The sequence below is a fragment of the Ziziphus jujuba genome, chromosome 3 (genome assembly GCF_031755915.1).
Source record: "Ziziphus jujuba cultivar Dongzao chromosome 3, ASM3175591v1".
Lineage (NCBI taxonomy): Eukaryota > Viridiplantae > Streptophyta > Magnoliopsida > Rosales > Rhamnaceae > Ziziphus > Ziziphus jujuba.
Genome location: NC_083381.1, coordinates 28,180,978 through 28,193,610, shown reverse-complemented (window position 1 = coordinate 28,193,610; position 12,633 = coordinate 28,180,978). Strand labels below are relative to the sequence as shown.

General features: G+C 31.4%; 1 pseudogene; it reads right to left on the bottom strand.

Moving 5' to 3' along the window:
- Positions 1–3,204: 3,204 nt before the first annotated feature.
- On the bottom strand, positions 3,205–10,706 carry LOC107423304 (uncharacterized; annotated as a pseudogene).
- Between the last annotated feature and the right edge of the window lie 1,927 nt (positions 10,707–12,633).

The window sequence follows — 12,633 nt, the reverse complement described above, 5'->3', positions numbered from 1 at the left end:
TGCAAATGTTCTCCTCAACCTATAAACCAAAACCCTCATTTTATTAACACAAATTGAAACCAAATAAATAAATAAAAATGAAGTACTTGAAATAAATCCATAGACTAAAACCGCATTAACATATTACCTCAAAAAAAAAATAAAAAAAAAAAACTCAGAGAAGATAAGCGATGCGGGCAAGGAACTTCAGCTGTCTGATCTTGGAGAAACGAATGAGAAAAAAAAAAAAAGCATAAAAACAAAACCCTAACCGGACCTGGACCACCAATCAAATGTCCGATCAGTTGCCAACGACGCCATACCATACAGAGACAGAGAGAGAATAAGAAAAGAGAGGAGCTTTCTGAGAAATGGCTAACCTCTTTCCACGGAGATGGTTACGCTTTTCGTGCGAGTCAGAACTTACTTGACAAGGAATTTCGCTTTGGAGAGTTCCACGGAGAGTTAGAAAGAGAGAGAGAGAGAGGACGAGAGCTAGAGAGAGAAATGCGGTGTTTTGAAGCATCAGAGGAGTAAAACTTTCAAGAGTTCAACAGTGTAGACTTAGAAAATAATAATAATTATAGTAGTAATAAATAGACTTAACAAAAAAGGAAAAAATAGCAAAAAATTTTGACCTGATTCGGCTTGGAAAGACGTTGATTGGCACTGCGATGCTCGATCGGTGGTTGTTCAGCTGAATGACTCTTCTGAGCCTTGAGAATGGGAGTCGTGGGAGCTAGTTAGAAATATCAAAACTAAACTGAAAGATAATAACTGGACAATATCTTGGTCCCCAAGGCAAGCAAACAAAGCTGCTGACCTAGCTGCAAAGGAGGCCTTGAAGGATAATTTACTTTTTGTCGGTTCTCACGCTAGCTTTTTGTAACTGCCCTGCTTCTTCTAGCTCAAAATCTCTCAGAGGAGAGATCTGTTTTGTACTAGGGGTTTAAACCGGTTTCTTCTCTCTGGTTTCCCCTCCCCTCTTTTGTGATTAATGCAGTTACTATTACCCAAAAAAAAAAAATTGACCTGAATCACTTCATCAAATAGTTTTCTTTATAACTTTACCAATCAATTTATAAACTTATGAACTTAAATAATTTAATTTAGAAATTAACAACCTATCGAGTACAATTAGTGAACCAACAAGAATTCCAACCCCATTCAACCTATTAATCATAAATAATACAAAGCAAAAAACACACATACACTCTTTCCCCATGTAAATATACATGGAAAAGTTATATATACGTGTATATATATATATAAATAAAATATTGTTTTTAAGTTAATAATACATTCATATATATTAAATTATAAACTACATCAATTTCAGAACGTATTTGGGTTTTTAATAGCTAGGCAGAGACTCGACGTCTTTCAGCAAATGAATTTTTATGGTAGATCAAAATGTCGACTTCCCAACAGTCCCTTGGAATACGAACATCAATTATGATTTTCCCAAGTGACGCAGCAACCTCAGCTAAATATAAAACCAACTCAACTTCATTTCTAAAACCAATAAAACCAAACAATTCCACTACTTTAGGAAAATGATGTGCATGACTAATGTTGGACTTCACTTTGTTATGGACATCTTCATCCTTCCACCGTTACAACAACAAAATAACATAAGTAGACTGAATAGTGCGACATGTGTTTACATCTAATAATTTATATATATATATATATATACAATCCCAAATACATCAAGATATTTTGTATAAATTCATAATATAATGCAAACTAATCAGGGATAGATTGGTCATTTATATTTTATTTTGTATCCAACTTTATTCAAGATGTTTTTATATAATAATTGTTATATATTCATATATATATATATATATATATATATACGTAGCTATATTATAGTAGACTAGCATGTTCATTGCGCTTACTTAGAAAATAGATTTTTTACCTAGAAATTGACTAACCCAGCATATAGTTGACATAAAGTTCATTATAACAAAGTTATATATATATATATATATATATATTTATATATGTAAAAGGTTGTGCCTGTACCAACATTTTTTTTTACTAATCATTTAAACCGTTTAAATGGGTTAATCTTTTATCTATCACTAAACTAGACCATTTCAAAAGTTTAAATGTCTAATCACATATATTTGTTAAAAAAGATAGATAAATTTACCCTTTCCTATAAATAATAACTCAAAGTCATTTACCAAATATATATATATATATATATAAATATAATACCTTAAGGTCGATCAATAGAAAATATGCTGCCCATTTGTCATCTTCCAGATAGGAAAGCCACCGCAAGCATCACAATATAATTGCAGCTAAACAAAGAAAATTATTCTCAAAATTTATTTTAAAATTCAAAAATTTGGCATTGTTTTAAAACCTTAATGACAAACTAAAAACCAAAAAGCGAGTTGTTTTTGGTAACAATTTCATGAAAAATTGTATATGCTTGTACAATATAGTTAACATATCCATTTTTCATGACCAAAATTGCATTTAAACTAATAAAAATTACAATTTAAAATTATCTTCAATTTATTATTGTCACTATCTACAAGACTATAGGTAATGAGCTACATAAAATTAATTATCTGTATAACTTGTCTTTTTACTCATCAGGATTGATAAATACCAAATATAATATATATAATAGTTGTATAATTGTTAATAATTAGAGCACTGACCTTGATGGACAAAGAGTTCAAGAGAGGAGATGCTTTCACCAGGGAACAGAGCCACATAAAAGATAACAGATCACTAAGACTTTTTATTGAAATATCCAAATGCTCAAGACTAGTCAATTCTTGAGGAAATTGCAGCAGGGTGTCATTTCTTTTAGCAATATCCACAAAGACCTAGTTGAACAACATCAGAGAATATATATACAATAATGCACAAGATACCATTAAAAAAGAAAAAACAAGCAAAGAAAGTAAATAAAAAATGTTCCTTAATTACTAACCTTCCGCTCCATATCCAACCTAATTCTCTTGACTTGGGGAAAATGAGCAAACAACTCATGAAAAAATTCTACATCTACTAAATAATAAGATTCCATAAGGCCAAGAGATACGTGTGAGGGATGAGAAGGCAGAGGTCTATCCGTAAACTCCAGAGGAGTCTGACTCCCCACTATCCCACAAAAATCTAAGTGACACAAGGTTCAGGGCACGTGATATTTTAAGCAGGGGATTTAGGAATAGCAGTCTTTCACAACCTTCATATTTACACACCACCAAGTCTTTCAGACTCGGGGCCAAGATGATGCGGACACTTCTCAGCATCCTGCATTTTTGTATCTCCAAGTATTTCAAATTCGCAGCCCTTTCAACTTTAAGATTCACAAACAGGTGTGAGAATCTCATACATAGGCGCTCAAGATTTGGAGAATTAGAAACCAAACATTTAACATCTTGGTCGTCCACATTTACTCTGCTTATGTAACAATCCCTTAGTCTCCACCAATACAACTTCCTGTTTCGACCACCAGCAATTGTTTCTCAAATCAAAATTACCCACGCGAAGATAAACATCCAGCTTGAGTTTTTGCACTTGTTTTGGGCAGCAAATTCAACCCATTTGTTCATACTGTTACAACATTCTTTAGGAAAAGAAAAACCAATTGCCAACTCGTCAATTGTTGGTGCACTATGCGCAATTCTATTACTTTATTCACGCCATTTATATATGTACTTTTCACAATTAATCGAATCACTTGGTTCCATAAAGTATCTAAATTTCACGCCATCAATAAAACCAACGTAGGCGAAAACATAAAGATCTTTATCCACAGCTTTTCCCATCGTCGAGAAAGCACAGTCGTTCTTGCTGCTTCGCTTACTGAACACACATATAATGGATTTCAATATTTCATCTGGCAATTTACTAATCAGATCCTCCTACTTTTCAAGTTGAAACCACGTTAACCTTGAAAAAAAAAATAACAATTATTAGGAGGGAGTGGATAAATATTCCCCAAATTATAAACATATAACCCACAACCCCCATTTTTTTGTTTTTTGGATAATATATGGTCCAGAACTCCCTGCAAGAACATTTTCAGGTTTAGAACAACAAAACAAACGGGCTCCATGCTGTTATGTACGAGCCCAACAACAGGTCCATTGAGAATATGGCTATTTCCTTTTTTTGGGTAATAAGTATGTGGCTGTTTCCTATAAAATAAAAAGAATATTATTAATAAAAGTGGGTTTGGTCAATTATATAATTTAGAAGTATTTGAGGATCCTAATTCAATTAGCTCATGAAAATAGTTTTTACATGAGAGTGGTTCTTGTAAAGCAATAATTTTGAATGTGAATCTCAAATTATTCCTTTCAAGTTTTATTAGTATTGTGAAAATTTTTAAACAATTTTATTTCTGAATTTTAATTATTTATAATGCCTTTGAAAGAAAATAAAATGAATATAAGAAAATATATGGCAATGATTTTAAGATTATAGAATTTTTAAGGTAACTTTCTCTCGAATTTTTATTTTTTTAATGTTTTTTAAGGGAATAGAATGAATATGTGGATTACATGTGACAAAAAATTTTTATGACTCTTTTACTTTTATATATTATATAGATGTATATATTCAGGTCATAATTCCATTATAATATATATTAAGCCATTTAATATTATGCCATATATATGTATAATTGCGTTATAATATATATGTATACTAATTAGGCCATAAATATATATTTAGTAAATAAGATAAAATCAAATATTTTATTTATTTTCTATTTATTTCAAAATTGTTACCTTATGTAATTTTATTAATTGTTTGATAGTTATGGATATTTATATCAAAAATTAATTATATATATATATATATATATATTTGGTTATATCCATAAAAAGGTAAGATAATGAATAATAAATAATAAGTAATAATAAATAAAATAAAAATAAAAAAGGTGTTTTTGGAGGGAATGTGAAAGAAGGATGTACTGACACGTGGTGTATATACTTATTCTTTTATATATTATGTAGATAATTGCGTTATAATATACATGTATACTAATTAAGCCATAAATATATATATTTAGTAAATAAGATAAAATTAAACATCTTATTTATTTTCAATTTACTTCAAAATTATTACCATATGTAATTTTATCAATCGTTTGATAGCTATGAATATTTATATCAAAAATTAATTATATATATATTTGGTTATATCCATAAAATGTAAGATAATGAATAATAAATAATAATAATAATAAATAAAATAAAAATAAAAATAAAAAAAGTGCTTTTGGAGGGGATTTGGAAAAAGGATGTGCTGACACGTGGTGTATATGCTTATTCTTTTATATATTATGTAGATTAGATGGTGAAATTTTTCACTGAGAAATATGAACTCAATCTCAACATATTAGGGAACAAATCCCCACTAAACAAGGAAAAACCTAAACTAGGAACAAATCATAAAATACCATGAACAATATTAATACATCCCTAGAATTCTTAACTAAGTTTACACTAGAATCCTACAATAATTCATGCATTAAAAACTTTACTAGTGTTCAATGGCATAAAAGAAGAGGGAAAAAAGTTGTCAAAAAGGAAGATAAGAACATTTAATATTAAATGTTCATACTACCTTAAACAACTGCTTTTCTAACTTTTTCATGGAAATAAAATTTTAGAAATGGGACTAACGTAGGAGCAACCTACAAAATACATGAATCCTTCATAAGTATCAAACTATCAAAACTAGTAGAAAAATATTATAACAATCTGCTAAGAAAAAAACCTGATCAATCCATGGAAAAAAATTTATCCTTCAACTCGTTAGTAAAGTAACAAAGCATGTTACAAATGGTAGCTTTTTCCTCCAAGATACTAGTTTTGATACAAATTGTTTTATCCCCCAAGAGTAATGGTTTCCATATTGTAAATAAATAAAATTCTTAGCAAACAACAAAATTTTGCTATTGTTTGCTAAGAGAAAATTCCTAGCTAATAACTAAACTATTGAAATACATATATAATACTTAAAATTAAGAATATTTAGATGCTTAGACAGGGAGAGAGAAAGAGAGATAATATCAGACAAAAATATATTTTCTAGCACAAATTGAGGAAACCCTAAACCATTTGAAATTTATTCACAAGGAAAAATAAAGAAAGGGAAACATAATATCTAAGATTGTAGAAGAGGAGGATGTAAAGCTGTCTAATGGAAACAAGTCATCCAAAGGAGAAGAGTAAAGGGGTAAAAGAAAGATCAAACCTTCCATCGTCATAGTCTTCAATATCATTATCTGAATCAGCAGACGTAAGGGTTACATCTTGCTTAAGCTGAGCAGATTGAAGCAAGGAAGGCATGATAACACTCATGTAAGGGAGGAAATCATATCCTAAACACTTGTTGACTTTAGCCCAAGCCTATATCAATATAGAAGAGTATTTATTGGAAGTTCGAGAATGTAATTAAATATACCTATTTTAAATTAAGAAAAGACATACTTGCAGCATGTAACTTGCGAATGGATTATCCATCTCCATTTGAGATCCTTGCAAAAATATCAGCACCTCCACGACCTTACAGGAACCAAAAAATCTCCTCGCAGCAAGTCAATTTTACTAGTTTCATTATTCAAATTTGATTTATCATCTTACAAATGGGTAAAAGACTTTAGTCTATTCATAGTTGTAAGGGAGGAGAAGAGAAATGGGGAGAATTAATTTTCTAGGTAACATAATTTTTACACATAAAATAACATCTAAAATTGATTGGTGTAGTCTTGAAGGACAAGCAGATTAACAGAAAAAAATTTCATCCTTCAATAGCTATTAAGATTCAACTCTAACACTTATTAAGATTTCTATCAATAAAAAGAAAAAAGGTGCCATGAATATAATGTTATTGTTACCTACTTAGCATCATCTCTTAATTTCTCCTTTTCAACAATCATGCCAACAAAACTAATGCAGTCCATGGCTTTGGCATGAAGCATGTGATTAGATTTTTCAGTTACATTCACCAACATAGCTTTCAGGTAAGGCATAACTGTATCATAGTGCTTTTGGAAACACTCTTACAAATCTACATACTATCAGATTTAGTAATACATAACAAACAATCAATAATTTTAGAATAAGAGAAAACTATAAAATTACCTGAGATAAATCGGCCACCGATGCCAAAATTGTCAAGGCTTCTTCTTGCACCATTTGTTTCCTATTCTGCATGAGGCAATATATAAAGTCGAGGCTATGAGATGTATTTCAATTCATATGGTTATACCAATGTGTGCCAAATTTAATAAGTATGAAAGTGATATTGAAATATACCTGTAGAGGTACAAGCAATTTGCTCACCATGCCATCTAAGTAGGGCTTTAAAATATTTGTAGTGCAATTTTCACTGAAGTTCAACACCACCAAAGATGCATGTGCCTGTAGATAGGAAAATAAAAGCTTCAATGATTTGTATATTCCCTCGTGATACACATGATAGAAAGTTAAGGCTCAAGTGTACCTTAACATGCAGAAGTTGAGTGAATAATGTGATACTTAAGACTTTATTTCCAATAACTAACTTGATGAAAAACTTCTTCATTTTCTTCATTTTCTTCTTTAATTAATTGTCCTACTTCAGCATCAAAGTCTTCTACCTTGGCCTTTTTTGCTCTCTCTTCTTTTCTACTTGAACTAAAAGTGATCACTTGCTTTATCTTTTCCACAATAAATCTGACCTGGCTTTTATCCAATAGTGGTTCAGATATCTGAAAGAGGAAACAGAGAGCTAGCATAATGAGCTAGTTTTGAAGATTTCACTGGGAACAAAATATGGAAACGCAAAACAAAAAGTATCATTCAAAAACCTAATTGAGCCTTTAATTCCATCCCACATACCCTTTTCTTTTTTCTTTTTTCTTTTTTTTTTCTAACATCATCGGCAATACCCGTTTCGTCAAAATTCAACCAATAGAAACAGCATAACAGTAGAAGAATTTGTCCCCCTAAAATATATAATAACTACACAACATGTAAAAGACAAACAATACTCCAAGAGCAAATGGACTTAGTCCGTTCAATTAATATATGACAAACCTATAAGTATTCATTTAATGCATCCAAAATATTTGCACAGATCTCTGTATCAGTATCAGGTTCCTGCATATAAAATGCAGAGCACTTTAGCACTCATAGGAATAGCAAATTAAAAGAAGATATAATGTGCCTGTTTGGAATGGCAAGAAATAAGACGAAAACAACATTACCTTATGTAATGCTTCAACTAGGGTTGTAACAATATAGTTCGACAACTAGTTTACATAGGTCTATAGGTAATTTTGCTGACTGAACTAGCATAGGCATGGCTAGAACCAAAAAATATATAATTTACCCATTAAAAATTTTACAAGTGTACAAGGGTTTAAAACGAAAGAGGAAATTAAAGTTCTCATAAACGAAGAAGAAGGGTAAGAACTTCTACTGTAAAACATTCATACTACCTGAAGCAGCTCATCAACAAAGGAGAATCCTTCATAAGTATAAAATTTTAGAAGTGGGACTAAAGTAGAAGCAACCTTCAAAACAAATGAATCCTTTATAAATATCAAACTATCAAAGCTAGTAGAAAAATATTAAAACAATCTGCCAAGGAAAAACTTGATCTAATCCATGGGAAGAATCCTTCCTTCAACTCATCAGCAAAAGAACAACGCATGGTACGAACCATAGCTTTTTCCTCCAAGACACTAGTATTGATACCTATTCTTTTATCTCCAAGAGATATTGTTTCCATACTGCAACAAAAAATTCTTAGGAAACAATGCGCTCTTGTAGAATGAAAATTCTTAGATAATAATTAAACTATTGAAGTACATATTTAATACTTAAAAGTGGGAATAATCTACTTGCTAGAGAGAGAGTGGAAAATAATATTGGGCAAAAATACATTTGCTAGCACAAACTAAGAAAACACTAAATCAGTTGAAATTTATTTATAATGAAAAAGGATGGGTAGACATAATATGTGAGATTATAGAAGAGCAGGATATAATGCTGTTTATTGGAACTAAGTCATCAGTAGGGGAAGAGTAAAAAGGTAAAAGAAAGTTCACACCTTTCATCTTCAAAGTCTTCAATATAATTATCTAAATCTACAGATATTATGGTTACATCTTGCTTAACCTGAACAAATTGAAGCAAGGGCGGCATGACAATGCTCATGTAAGGGAGGAAATCTTATCCTAAACACTTGCAAAAGTCTAGCCAAACGCTATGTCAATATAGAAGAGTAATTATTTGAAATTCAAGTATGTAATGAAATATACCTATTTTAAATTAAGAAAAATATATACTTGCAGCTTGTAACTTGTGGATGGATCATCCATCTCCATTTGAGATCCTTGCAAAAATATCAACACCTCCATAACCTTGCACAAATTACTAAACATAAGATATGATCCCAAAAAAATAAATAAAACTGTTGCAGGAACCATAAAATATCCTGGTAGCGCGTCAATCTTACTGGTTTTATTGTTCAAATTTGATTTATCATCTTACAGATGGGTAAAATACTTCAGTCCATTTATAATTGTAAGGGAGGAGGAGAGAAATGGGGAGAACTAATTTACTAAGTAAAATAATTTATACATATGAAATAACATTCCAAATGGATTGATGTGGTTTTAAAGGACAAGCAGACTAACAAAAAAATGTGTTCATCTTTCAATGGCCACTGATATTCAACGTAAATACTCATAAGATTTTTATCTTTCAAAAAAAAAAAAGTATCATGATGGTAATGGTATTTTCCTACTTAGCATCATCTCTGAATTTCTCCCTACTAACAACCATGCCAAACAAATTAATGCACACCATGGATTTGGCACGACGCATGAGATTTGATTTTTCAATTGCATTCGTCAAGATAACTTTCAAGTAAGACATAACTGCATCATAGTACTTTTGGAAATGCTCTTCGAAATCCACATCCTATTAGATTTTGTAATCCAAATAAAACAATAAACGACCATAGAATGAGAGAAGACTATAAATTATCTGAGATGAATCAGCCACTAATACCAAAGCTTTGAAGACCCCTTTTTGCAACATTTGATTCTCATTAGGCACTAGAAATATATGAAGTCGAGACAACATGAGATATATTTCACTTCATATGATCATACTAATGGATGCAAAATTTAATCAGTATGAAAGTGATATCCATAAATATGCAGAAGTACAAGCAATTCTCTCACTATCCCATCTAGGTAAGGCATTGAAATATTTGGAGTGCAATTTTTACTGAAGTTTAGCACTATTGAATGTGGCTGTAAAACAAAATAAACTTACCATTTTAATCAACGAGTAAAAGATGCTATAAGCAATATTAAAATATCACTTCAATAATTTGTATATTCTTTCATAATCCAAGTAATTGAGCATTAAGGCTCAAGTGTATTATAACATGCAGAAATTGAGTCATTGGAACTTGTATACAATAATTGAGTCATTGGTAAAAAAGTGAAAATTTTATATATCAATTTATAGCTCTTCTATGTGTACCATAACAAATACCTGATAAGGCTGTTTACATTTCAGTGTAGGAGCAATGGTTGTTTTTGAAACTGAATTAGAGCCATAATTCATTTCCTCATGAATGAATGACATGCAAACATCAAGTGGGTGTTCATAAAGTGATCTATCACCCATCACAGCTGCAAGTGGGTGATTATCAAGTGTTGTATAATTCATCACAACTTTACTTCTTCCCCATAAGTCGTCCTCTTCTCCTAGCTGTTGCTCCCCCCCCCCCCCCCCCTCCTTCTAAAAAAAAATTCATGTCATGCTCCATTTATGTGAAAAATAGTACATTGATAAAGTTATTTGTATCACAACTTCAACTTCATACAAAATTAAAGCAAAGTTGCTGTATGTATATTTATAACCTCTAAGAACTTTAACTTCAATGCCGCAGATAACTTTTCAAGAAGGAAACAATCACAAATACCTAAGAAACATAAAAAAAAAGAGGAAAAACTAACATAATTATCTTGTATTTGGCTAACAGGAAAGATCTTATTTGTATAAGATGCTCTACAGATAAAAAGACATTTGGAGTTAAACAGGACAGGCAAACATCAGGTGGAGCAATGCTTCTTCTCTATTGATTCTGTTGATGTTGTTCATGCATAGATTCTCCCACTGCTCCCTATTGATTCTGTTGATATTGTTCCTGCATAGATTCTCCCATTGCTCCCCGATGTTGTTCCTGCATAGATTCTCCCATTGCTCCCCCTTCTTACTGTTATCCATCTCCACGTCCTATTCCACCACCAACAGGTCCTCTTCGTCTTCCATGTCCTCTTCCACCATGTCCACCACCATGACGTCCTTTTCCACCACCACCACGATGTCCTCTTCTATAACCACCATAATTTTCATTATTATCATAAGAACGGTTAGACTAATGCTCAGACCCAAACTCTACTGATATAACAAGTCGATTTAGTTGTGGATGCCTTTCTTCTCTAGGAAATGCACCATGATGATTCTGGAAATAGCCTGGCATATATGTCGCATTTGTATCATCATCAAGCGGTTGAAGTGCTATCTCCACACGATCCGACACATTCAGTTGCTCTGCCACTGATTCCATTGTATAAATTTGTTTTTCATTCGTCATGCATCCCATTGTCCATTTTTTGTCACAGCTCTGCATCCACCCACAACTTCATGCTTTCAGATAGCTTTATCACTTACATATTAGGATGTTGCTGGCAGTAGCGTTGCAGTATCCTTCAACAGTATTTTTTTTTTCTATTAAATAGCTCTTGTGTCCCTTCAAGATAAGTCTAATCCCAATCATGGAAAAGCTTAGCCTCAAGCCTTGTTAACTCTTCATTGTTTGGTGGATTATTGTTGTTTTCTTAATTTTGATTCTACTGCTTTAATATCTTTTCCACTCGTCTGACAAGAAGAATTGCATGTGCAATTTCCGACTGCCATATATATTGAAACAGGTACGTTATTGAATAGTTGTACCACCTCGTTCATTAAGGGCGCCATGTCTGCAAAATAAATACAAATTATACTTTGATAATAAACAAAACATAAATATAAAACACAAACCAAAAACGTAATTAAAGAATCATATTATGTGCGATAAGGGTATGACGTATGGTGTATACAAACAAGAGATTTAACAAAAAACTCGAATTTGTTCTATTACTTAACGTATTACACTTTTTGGTATAAAACCTTCAAAATAGCAAATGAAAATCTATAATAAACTGTAGCAATTCAGGAACAAAACTAGAAGAAGCAACTGAGTCCATACGGTAAATATCAAACAGGAATTGAAATCTAAAAATACTCAGGAGCAAGAATAGAAGAAATGGTAGATTTTTACATAAAACATGATTCAAAAACAACAAATTGGAATGAAATGTACAAATTCTCAGGAGCAAAAACCGAAGAAACGGTAACAATTTTAACAAACCAGTCCATCAAAAACAACAAACAGAAATGAATCTACAATTTCTCACAAAGAATCGATAGTAATTTTACATAAACAACAAGTCCATCAAAAACAAAATGACAAACAGGTAAAAGATTTAAATAGAAATTACCTTAGATCCAAATGCAAAAATAGAATCGTTGAGAAAAAAAGGATTTCTCT